Consider the following 13002-nt stretch of genomic DNA (forward strand, 5'->3'; position numbering starts at 1 on the left):
GCTATGGTATATTCCATGCACACATCTAACACACCTACCCATAATGCATGCCGTACATGTTCATATATTTTTGCTGTTACATGCACTGGATCACAGTGGTGACCATGATGAGGCATCTGAAGAGTATGTCAGACACCTGCAGGATAACTAACATCCTGTCATTGTGAAATGTGCCACAGGGATGAGCATAATGGTGGGACACATGGCCTACAGTAGGGACATGTGCGAAACATCACCCTTATACAGTGCAACAATGTTTATACCAGTATTACAATGGCAACTGTTACAGATCTACACTATGGTATAACATAATGCTGTGGTCCACATTATTAGCTGGGACTAGGCTGTAACATGTGGTGTTCAGTGTGTAGGCCATACTTGTCAAGCATCTGCAAAAAGGCTGAAGGTGGGGAGGGTGTGTCAGCATGAAACACCAGTGCACTGCAGCAGGGATCCTAAGGATGCTAAGAATGGCTGTATCTGCACACAGTCAGGTTCAGGAACTGTGGCAGATGTAACCCTACCCCCACAGCAATAGTGACAGCAGTGTGTGAACACCAAGGGATGTGCTCATGAGTAGACCTTGCAATCATGCAGAGTTGGGGTACATGTGTAGGGCTATACACTGGCAAATGCAGATGATCCATGCTAGTATACCCAAGGAATAGTGACTGCTGTAGTACACAGAACAATAGGTGCAATAAACCATCCTGATAAGGGCGTGCACACATATGCACCCACAGAGTGTATGCATTGCGGTCAGCATCTGCACACCTAATACATTTCCTAGACACTGCATGTGAATGTACAGGACATATGTCACATATCAGGCTCATGTACTGTTAATATATGCAGTGATGTGGTCCCATGGCAGATCAAGGAAGAGTGCATCATATCAATAAGGGTATGTACATTCCCCATAGTCATTTTATGGTCTGACGGTTGTAAGTGAAATAGTACTGGATTGGTCATACATGCACCACTGATGTTGAGATCTGTAAACCAGACATCAGCCATTCACAAATGATATCTGTCCACATATACTCCCAGGTATGTGTTGCTTAAAAACATAGAGGCTGTGAGAATTACAGCAGACATAACTGGCACAGTAATACACATTCAGCAATGGTTTGTACACCTGTGAGGTTTGGTGCACAGTACATGTCAGGGTACAGAACAGGTGCACAGCAATACTGTGTACATGGGTTCAGTGTTTTCCAGGGGAAGGAGCATCACCAACCAACACAGCCCATGCATCACACGCATATATACTGTTGCTAGCATGGCTTGACTATAGCTGCACTGCATGCTGTTGAGTACCATATCTTATGCATGTTGACAGATTTCTATAGGTTAGTACTAAGCTAACTGCCCTTGCGAGCCATTTTAAGCCTAGTCAATTATCCCTTGTGAGACTCAAACCCTGCACCTTGTGTTTATAAGGCAAACACCTTAACCATTAAGCCACCCTGACCCTGCTGGGTAATGGGAGGACTGTGTGTACTATCATTGTGCAACCTCACCTGTGTGTGTGTGTGTTTGTGTGTGTGTGTGTGTGTGGGGTATTTTGTCTGTAAGTGCAATCTGGTGGAGTGGAGGGGGGTTGATGCATGTAGGATGTGTGTGTGTGCATGTGTGTGTCTTTGTGTGTGTCCATGTGTGAGTGCGGGGTTGTTCATATGGCAGTACTTCCCTTTGGGATCATGCAGTACATGGACATGGACTGACACATGAGACATCAGGAATACTTGTCTGATATGCAATCACAGGACAGCTGATAGTATTATAAGATCTGTAGCATGGAACATGAATTGGGAGGGAGAGTAGATACCAGGTATACCCTTAACATTGTAATCAGCAGAGAGGTGAATGACTACCCACATATGCAGCACTACAGTTGCATTGGGGAACTACTTGACAACACCAGGGAGTGTATTCACATATTACTGTTGTCCACATGATAGGTGGATTGAGCAGCAGATCTGGCATGTACTGAGCAATACCTATACATGATACTTCAGTGCGTGACATTATGGAGTGAATGTAGTAGCCCCTAACATAAAGAGGCCATGCTCACAATGTCTGGACATACACAGGGTGAACACTGGATGACAGCAGTGAGGCCATGTAAAACCTACTTCACTCTGGTCAGGAAAGTAACGGAGTAACATGTCTTGTGTTGTGATCACTCGTCCATGCATTTAGAGGAAAGATACATTAATGAGTGGTATTAATGAATGTATATTACCAAGTGTGATGCAGGGTAAGGAACTAATATGTGAATAAACGTGGGACTGTCTGTAAAATTAGGGACAGGAAGGTATTAAGGTGTAATGTGTGTGTGTGTGTGTGTGTGTGTGTGTGTGTGTGTGTGTGTGTGTGTGTGTGTGTGTGTGTGTGTGTGTGTGTATACTGTTATGCAATGCTGTACAAGTCTTAAAGTGCATTTCTTGTTTTTCCCCACAGGTGGTGAGGTGGGTCAAGGTCCCTCCTGCATGTAATCTGATGTTGGTGTCTATACAGACACCGAAGATGATGATAGTACTATTGAGGCACAGGCGGGGTTGTCAGGGGCTGAAACTGCACCATCATTTGACGTCCCCCACTTAGCCACTCCATCCCCACACACAGTTACAGTGCCTATACATACCCCGTCACCAGTGGCCATAGCAGAGGGACAGTTGGTGGTCAGTGACAGTGTGCAGGAGCATGTGGTATTCATGCCTACTGTGTCTAGTCACAGCAGGTATACCTGGATGTCCAGCAGGGCTCCACATAAGCGGATGTACTGGGGTGCTCGTGGTAGGGCCGATGGTCATCATGCCACTGGCAGAAGCTCCACAACTGGTACCACCAGGCGCATGTTTCAGACTGTCATGGGAATGCAGGTATATATGGAACTATACACCAGACAGGGCCTGAGGCTGCAGAGGGCTGCTCTCACATCTGCAAGCGACAACTTCTATGAACTGTCTGGTGCCCTCCGTGATTATACCAAGGTCATGGATAGATGGTTGGGTGAGATGGTGGGCCTCATTGACCATGATTTGTCCATGCTTGAACATGTGGTGGGAGTGCAGCGATGGCTGCATGGCCATAGGCCAGCAACAACAACAGCTGGCGGTCAACATGGATGTGCTAGGACACCATGGTGCTCCTGTAGTAGCAGTACCAGCCCCAGCATTGCAGGGGGGGGGTGCTGTCCACACTACACCACAACAGGCCAAGTGCACATGACCCTGGCCAGTCCCAGGAGTGACCTGGTTCCAGCTGACATCTGTCATCATCAGGGGAGAGTAGCACATTGAGGTGTTTACCTGAACATGCCCATGGAAACCCTGGCAGGCACAGTCCGCGTGTCCGTGGCTGGAGGTGATGAACTGCACAACCTGCCAGGTATGTTCTGCAGCTGTCCAAAAAACACCTGTATAGGGCAGCCGCATGACAGAACTGTGTGCATGCATACCCACACACTACGCAAACACACCCAGGGTCACCCCATACGTACACACACCACATCCCATGCCCATGTCAACTAATTACACCCCTCACCCAAACACATGGTGTCAAATGCATGGCCCACCCTCAGTCTTTGGCAAAACAACAACACACCATATGCATATGATACCTGTGCCACATCCCTGTCATCCATAACATTGATGAAGGGAGAGGCTAATATGGTTCTGATGCATGCAGTGACTGTACTACAGTGTGCCAATGTACTGCAGTGTAACATTTTATCAGGAGTAATGTTTAATGCATACATGGCAGGTAGTGTAGCTGTCCAGCAATGATGCATTATAGCTGTTAGTAACACTGGGTGATTTTGGTCTCCATAATGTTATCCATTTGTGTCATAGGTGTACATGTGTCAGCAGGAGGATGGTCTATGGTCATATTCCACAAGGGGTATGGCACACCATGGCTGTGACATATTTGAGGTACAGCTGAACACGTCACAGGTTTGTATAACAGTTATTGCCTGTGCCACATGGACAGATGACCTGCTGAGACATGTATAATCAGCATACTGATGTAGATCCATCCACATACACGCACACTGTTACTTGGCAACACTGGGACTAGACCCCTACCTAGGTATGTAGTGCTACTGAAGTGTGTGGCTTTCATTGCACACACCACACAGCATTTAGGGTGAGGTGTGTTCCAGGTTACATGTTACATGCAGAACATCCCCAGACATGTACAGTATGGTAATGGGGATGTAATGATTGTATATGGACAATACATAGTGTGAGATACCATCATATACACATTAACAGACACATAACAGGCAGGTACACATCCAAGAGACCTGAGCCTATTGGTGCTAACTAACTTGTCAGTGTGTCCAATGTGTTACAGGTACACTGCACACAGCACATGCATAACTGGGCTGGATTTGTGGCATTAGTTACCTGTATGATTGATGGTGACAGTGGTCATCATACAGTGATACATGGACATATACCAGCTGTACCATGGTGTAATGACAGTGTACACAGCACTCAAATCCCACAGTGAATATTGTACTCACTGGAACCCATGATGATACTCTGACATACCCACCATCACACATTGCCCATGACTGAGATAATCATACAACCCATTGTATTTCCCAACAGTGGTACTACAGGGATATGCATCTAATGCACATGCCACAGGCATAGTAGGGTGTTGCATTGTCATGCCTCACCTATGGGCAACAACAACGCTATCCATACTACTGTGTGGCAATGTGTATTATAATAGGAGTATGTGGCCTCGGAATGTTATACCCCACAGAAATACAGACCTGCACACATACACACACTTGCCAGAACTCAATGGGTATCCCATGCCTATCAACCAATTTGTGCATCACCATTGTGCTAGTACTGCAAGGCTCATTTAGCTGTTAGGGAGAGGAGCATAACAGAGTACATGTAATGTCCGATACAGCATCGGCCACATCTTACTATGGCAATGGGTGTTGCGGTGGTTGTGAAGGCCCTCATGGTATTCCCAACTACAGGTATACTAACACATAGACACTGCTATCCTCAGTAATGCACACATACATATGTGTCAGTACTGGGGTGCATCATGGCAGGTGGTCATAGGTTTGCACCTGGCTATTGTCCATGGAGAGATGGGTAGTGTAGGGGATGTGTGTACAGTGGTATCATGCCACATGCCATGTGCCAGCAGGCAATCTATCGACAGACACCACTGTGGTGACCCTCAGGGTGAGAGTGACATGCATCAGCCAATACTCTGGGTGCCTCCTGCAAATAGCCACATATGTGATCCAGTTGACATCTATGCAACATGTATTATAACACATGGTTAGTGTCTGAGATGGAGACCTGTACCCAAGCATGTTCTGTTGACTGTGATAGTATAGTGGAGGGACCTGTGGCATGTGGTGCATACAGGGTGTTGTCTCCTATATGTGCCAGTTATAACACAGCTGGGCAGACATGTTAGTGTCAGTCAAGCATAGGTTGCCTCTACCTATCCAAGCTGGATACCTGCCATCTGCACATCATCAGCTTGGCAAGCAGCTATGCAATAGAATGAATGTGTTGACAGATAGACATTTGACAACAATATGTATGCCATTACTACATGTTGGAAGCCCTCACTGACATGTGCTCTACAGACGGTAGTCTACAGTTACATTCCACATGTCAGATCATTATCCAGTAGGGGAATTATACTGTGACACAGCTCACACACCAGGAACATGAAAGTGTGGCCTCAGAGTCCAGCTATGCCTGCAGGTGTGCTTGTTGTCTGTACTACATTTAGCACTCTACTCTTGACTGGGAAAGCTCTGTCAACAGTAGTACTGCCATGATACACTACATGCCAGTGTGACAGCACATAACCTGGGTTACTACCCTTGTATGTAACACATTCACATGGACAACAGCGCTGTACAGGTCTTATATACTTGTGTGTCCCAGACATGACACTCACACCCCTTGATACTGTAATGAAAGCACATAGATGCATGTATTGTACATGGCATTACATACACTTTTTAAAGATGTCATTACCCTGCTATGTTATCAGACTGGGATGTGATCACTGGTTACCAGGGTGGAGGCATGCTTAGCAGGTGTCAGCACTGCTGCAATTTAACAGCTAAGCAGATCTTCGCACTGGTAAGCGAAGCCTACACAGTGTGAGCACCCATGTATTTAACTGTAGCATGCAAACCCACACAAATGCACTTAAAGCTTCTCAAAACTGCCTTAACCACTCTGTATCCAGCAGCCCTTGTCCTGCCCAGCAACAAAATAAACAGCCCTTGCAGATATTGAGCCCAGGACCATGTGCACTGCAGTCAACCACTACATCATGACAGCTGTGAAAACAGTTGTTGTTTTTCCAATATATCTGTCACTACACATATTGAATAGTATTGACCAATTGCTTTGACTTCCACAATTGTGTAGTACTTGTTATTGATATTACTGTTGCATCACATATGTTGTTATATCTAAATATACACATATCAGATACATATGGTGAGATACATCTGGGAAGGTATACACAACCGTGATGTTTACACATGACAGAAATATGGATACATACATATACATATGTTGATATATGTCTACATGTACATAAACATATATATTCATACATATGCATGTCTATACATCTGTATAGTGCATCATATATATGGCCATTTGTAGATCTCTTTGTGTGTATATATATATATATATATATATATATATATATATATATATATATATATATATATATATATATATATATATATACATGTATATATCTGTATATATATATATGTCTGCACATCCTATGTGTACAGATATAACTATTTATGTTGATATATATGTATATATCTATAACTATATGTGCATACATATTTAATCAGATATACCTGTTTATGTCGATATATATGTAGATATCCATAACTATATGTGCATACGTATCTATATATCTGTATATGTGTAGACATATATTGCTGTGTATATGTATATATTTGAGTGTTTATATGTATATATGTACATATATTTATCCATATATGTATGTAGATATGTATATGTGTATATATCTATATAGATATGTGTGTATATATATATATATATATATATATATATATATATACATATATGTATGTTTTTATATATATATATATATATATATATATATGTATGTTTATATATATATATATATATATATATATATATATATATATATACATATATATATATATACACACATATATGTTTACCATATGTCCAGAACATGGAGTGGAGTCCTACCTCAGCACCAATAGTCCCAACCTCTTAGTTCAAGGGGATGTCATCTATGTATTGTAGGCATATATGTAGACTGTTGGTACTGTAACAGGGGTTGTCTTAACAGACATGTTGTGTGTGGGAGGTCACATCTGCTTTTGACATGTGCGCCATTGGCTACTAACAGACTGACAGACCACACCTCACAATGTAAATGTTAATATCCATGTACATGGGTAAATCACATAAATACTGGACTACACATGCCCACACAGTTTATGCATTCAGGCACGCCAGTCTGTCCTAACACATAATACCTGGTGGTGCAGAGGTTAAATGGCCACATACTACCCATTAGTTACTGCCATACGTCTGTACAGAATCCCACTGCTTTGTCAGAAATACACAACAGTTATGGTGACTTGGCAGCAGTGTGTCTTGCAAATAACTGGACATAACAGCACACTGGGTAATTACACTAGGCTTCTAGGCATGTCACAAAGCACTGTGCAAACTACAGGCAGACTGCCACAACACTAGACTACATTTTGTATTGGGGAATACACATGTACCTGCAATTATAGCAGGCTCTACACGCATGTCACAGCACAGAGTAACAGACACCTGTGAGAAAGTGCATACCCACAACCAGTGTGAACAGAGCAGCAGCCACATATGGTATGCAAGCTTAATATGACACTATATGGACTATCTGATAAACACCATCCTCATATGTTCCACTCACACACTAACCCTACATACACTGGGTCATGACACAGTGTGGTCCCATGCCTGTCTGTGGTATGGGACACTTGTGTGTTTGGCCCTACAGACATGTAAGCCAATAGGGTACCATACACTGGAGCAGCATGTAACATCAGATAGAACAGGACCAAGAACAATGGCATCTACCACATTCTGTGCACAGCCCAAGGTACGTATGCCCAATACACATACTGTCAACAATCACCATAAGTACACAGACCCCAGTACTGTACATGCAACCACAGAATACCCAAGGTATGTCCTCAGAAGCAGCCACTACTATGCATAACATATCTAGCAGTCTGATATCTGACTGGCTTGTTATCAGGTATGATGTCAATAAATAATGGTGTACAGAACATATGCACCTCTTACTGCATGACATATGTACAAAGGTTTTCAGACTTGTTGGTGGAGCTACAAACACTGGCCCAATACTGGCATGTTTCTGTGATAACCTCATACATTTACTGTCATACCAGGGTTTGTTGTGACATATGTCCTATGAGGGATATGAAGTCAGTAACTCTCATGGCTGTCACCATGCTCTGACCGTAATCCTCGTACTATGCTTCTGCAGTTCTCAGATAGGTATTCTGTGAGTAACACAAGAAACAAAAGGCTCAACACACTGCTCAGTCTGCAGATAACCCTACATATGGGGGTTTCCTCAAACACATAACACTGTTCTAACAGGTAATAAATCATGTAGACCAGCCATATCCACACACACCCTGTTAAACTATTATCCCAATACCATCTGTGATGCTGTTTGCCAAACATCAAATTTAGGTCCTGCTCACAGTGAATGAAAAGGCCCAACACCAACATGATTTTCCTAGATATTGGAGTGTGTTTCCATGCAATTGGCTACAGGAATGTTACCACAGCTGTTACACATGAAATCAGCTAGAGGGGGACTGCAATTCATGCAGAGGCCATCAGTTGATCATGAGCATCACTTACAAAACACAAGCTGCTGCCTAAGCAAAGCAGGTGTACTTCTCCACATCCACCAGAGAGGGGGTGAGAGAGACAGACAGAAACAAAGTAAGTCAGGGAGGGGGTGGGAGTGTAAAACCTAAGCATGTCTGTGTCACACACCTACCAATAAGGGGTTTTAAGCCCCTGACTGACTATGTATTGCTATCACATGTCTATGCAGTTATTGCATGCACCACATAGCTTACATGCTAGGGAGCTGTCCAAAGGTATATCTGATGGTGGGTGACATCTGCAACAGTGATATAGTAGCGATAAGGTAGGTGTAGTACACGTGCCTGTCCACATGAAAAGGTGTCAGTGTCAACACAGCCACACTCTCTCAGGGACTCACACACATTGACACAGTTGGTAGGGTCAGGAATAGACTTCCTAACTAGAGAGTTTATCACAATACAGTAATGCACAGGAATCACATGCACCACAGGGGTCATCCGGATGTTATATGGGCAAAGGGTATGTGAAGGTGTCTTACCTCAGACAGCATGCTTCAGTAGGCCAATGGGAGTTGTAGTGAGTGTGAATGTGGTCGAAAGCATCATACTCCACACACATAGACATAGGGTGCCAGTACTGACATGCATGGGTGCATTGCTTCATGGGTGTGTAGTGGATGACTGTGCCAGAAGGCTGTACAAGGCTAGGTGAAGGGTATACCTTGGCATCAGGCCACGTGACAATGGTCTGCAGTGTGGCGCAGGTGTGTAGTGGCTGGATTGGCCCACACAGGTGAGTATTGTATTCACCATCCAGTCCCCTGGGTTACTATTTTATGTGACCAGTGCTGTGCAATGCTTGCCACAGATGTGTTCTATAGTCCATGACATGGACGGTGTCTGGGATGTGCACACATTCCACATGCATGTTCAGTGACATGTGGAACTGTACCTGGGTTGTCTCACCCATGTTGGGTGCATAGATTGTTATCATCAGATGTGCTAGTCCTGGCCTCATGTGGTGAGAACTGGTAATAGACACCAGGTTGACCCTGCACCTACATTGATAGCATAATACAGGTATTCCCTGATATCAATAGCATCTGTCCATACAGGGCATGTGTTTAAGGCATGGTATGCCCTTTGTGGGTCACATTAGATGGCAGAAATCGAACAAGGCCAGCACCAGACCAGACACATTAATTAAATCTTTATTTATTGTAGACCAAAAGTATCAAACCGTTTTTCGGCACAGAGCCTTCATCAGTGATCATTCAAAACATAAAGTAAACTGTTTAAATATACACCTGCAACCTCACTTCCTGTGATGTCATATCCCCCTTTTTTAGAATTACATTGTAGTTTGTCATTGTGCCCTGGTGTGAATAATGCACCTAACTTGACAATCCACCTTGTTTCCTTATAATTACGTATGGAATGCCAACCACTCTTACACTTTCTATTTTCCCCTACTCTGTCTATGATGGTAAACCTGAATCTAGCAGTGGGATTTGATTGGAAATGCCTATATAAGGCATTTGTAATGTGTTTATTGCAAATGTCACTCATGTGTTCAGATATTCTCAAATAAATGGGTCTAGACATCTGTCCTACATAAAAGAAATGGCAGGTGCAACTGGCAAGATAAATGACCTAGTCTGATCCACAGTTAGCATAAAAACTGAAGTCATATACTTGACCCGTATTCTGACTAGAAAACTGTTTAGACTTACAAATATATTGGCATAAAGAGCAATGCCCACATGGAAAAGACCCCACTAGTTTCCCCCTGTAATGGTTAAATGATCACTAGGATTCCTGTTTACACAATAACACTTGTAATAGGAAAAATAGGAAGCCAGTGTCTTCCGTATGTGAAAAGAAAACTGACAATGTTCTGGCAAAATTTGACTCAATTCTGCATTGGCCGTCAAGATATTCCAATGTTTACTAACCACATTCCTTAACAAATTAACATTTCAACCATAAGTTGTAATTAATCTCAATATATCTGATTCTCTATGATCATCCTTCTCCTTATAAGTTAATAACTGAGCCCTAGGCTGTTAGAAGCCCACTCCCTGGCTGTAACAACATCCCCCACCCTATAACCCCTATGGAGAAATCTACATATGAGATCCTGCTTTGAACTGTTGAAATCTCCCTCTGTTGAACAAATCCTTCTAATTCTTAAGAATTGGGACTTGGGAATAGCTCTAATTGTATGTGTGGGGTGAAGGCTGGAGGCTTACAATAAATTATTGTATTGAGGGTACTTTCTATACACCAAAATGCACAAGGTGTGATCAGGTTCTCTCACAACCTTGACATCTAATTAGTTAATTTCCTCATAACTAAGAGAAAAGGAATACTCAATACCCCATTTATTATCATTCAAATATTGTTCAAACTCCTGTAGATATTCAATATCCGCACGCCACACCAACCAACAGTAATCCAGAAATCTCCTCCATATATCAATTTCAGGTAAGTGAATGTTATGGGCTTCACTGTAAATTAGTTCTTCTTCTATGTACCCCATAAAAAGGTCTGCATAAATGAGGGCAAAAGAAGGCAACATAGCTGTCCCCTGGGTTTACCAATAACAATCCCCCTGAAAATAGAAAACATTTTTGGTTAGGACGTGCTCAGCCATACAAATAAAGAGTGTGTTGAATCCAGGTGTATATAAACCAGCTCCATTTAACCAGTATTCCAAGGCTTGTAACCCTGCCCAGTGAGGTATACTGGCATATAAGGATTTGACATCAAGAGTGCACATAAGCCAGTTGGGTTCAAGTTGGGAATCCGATACAATTTGTAGGAATTGGTTAGTATCTTTAATCCTAATAATAAGAGGTAACAAAGGTTGCAGATACTGGGTCAAATATGCCGATAAGGGTTCAGTCATTGAACAAATTCCAGAGACTATGGGACTACCTGGGGGCTGATCTCAGCTCTTATGAATTTTCAGCAACAAATATAAATATTGTTTGCCAGGATCCCTCACAGTAAGATGTAAACTGATGGTTTTGCTGATAATCCCTTCCTCCACTGCTCTCTTTAAGAAAAAAAATCAATATCTTTCTTAAAACTGGGAGTGGGATCAGTGGACATGCACATGTAATGCTGAGGGTTAGCTAACTGTCTATTTCCCTCTGCCCAATAATAATTGGAATCTATGAGCACCACTGCCCCTCCCATATCAGCCGGAAGGATAATAATACCAGAATTAGTACTAAACATTTGGGTAAAACATAATTTGAAGTGTAGATCTTTGAGGACCGCTTGTTGAAAAATTGCTACATTTTTATTCATAGGTGGTGTAAAACTGGACTTCTGAAATCTAAATTCTGTGGACCTCTGAGAATCAGACCCAGGAGGACTAAAAACAGCTTTAAATTAATATTTCTGCAAAAGGCTACCACATCTGTAACAAATACATTCTCATCAACACAAAAACCTGGTAGAAAGTTCAATCTTAAGGGGTTGCAGCTGCTTCTGCTCCAAGGTTAAAACATGTGATGATATGTTATGAAAGTTACAATATTCATTGTTTATTTGACCAGTGAATGAAGAAGATTCTCTAATGTGTCTGTTCTGATGCTTCTGCCCACTCCTATGTTTGTTTCTTTTAAAGGGTGTTTCTGCCCCCACTGTTTTTTTGCTTCAGGTGATTCCCTGTCCTGAGCACCTTCAGTATCTGTGGCAGAGGATTCATCCCCTGAAGTGCTATAACCAGAAAAAGATTTTTTCAAAATGGGTCAAGGTCTTTTTTTACATACATAAGTACCTGATCCATTGGTCTTAGAAAATCGAACATTCTTTCAAAACTCAAAGGATTTCCCTCTCTCATAATCTTCCATATCCCTTGCAAATTTCTGTAATTTTTTCTGATTAACTTGGTTTTCAAAAGCTAAAAGATCCCTAGGAAGTCTACCCAGGCAACTGACATAATGTGGCTGTCCTTCATAAATTTTAACCTCCTCACTTACTCGTTTAACATCTTGAATATTATCCTCTATAATACACTCATAATA

Source organism: Protopterus annectens, chromosome 4.part0 (assembly GCF_019279795.1).
Source record: "Protopterus annectens isolate FY-2018-M chromosome 4.part0, PAN1.0, whole genome shotgun sequence".
NCBI classification, from domain to species: Eukaryota; Metazoa; Chordata; order Ceratodontiformes; family Protopteridae; genus Protopterus; species Protopterus annectens.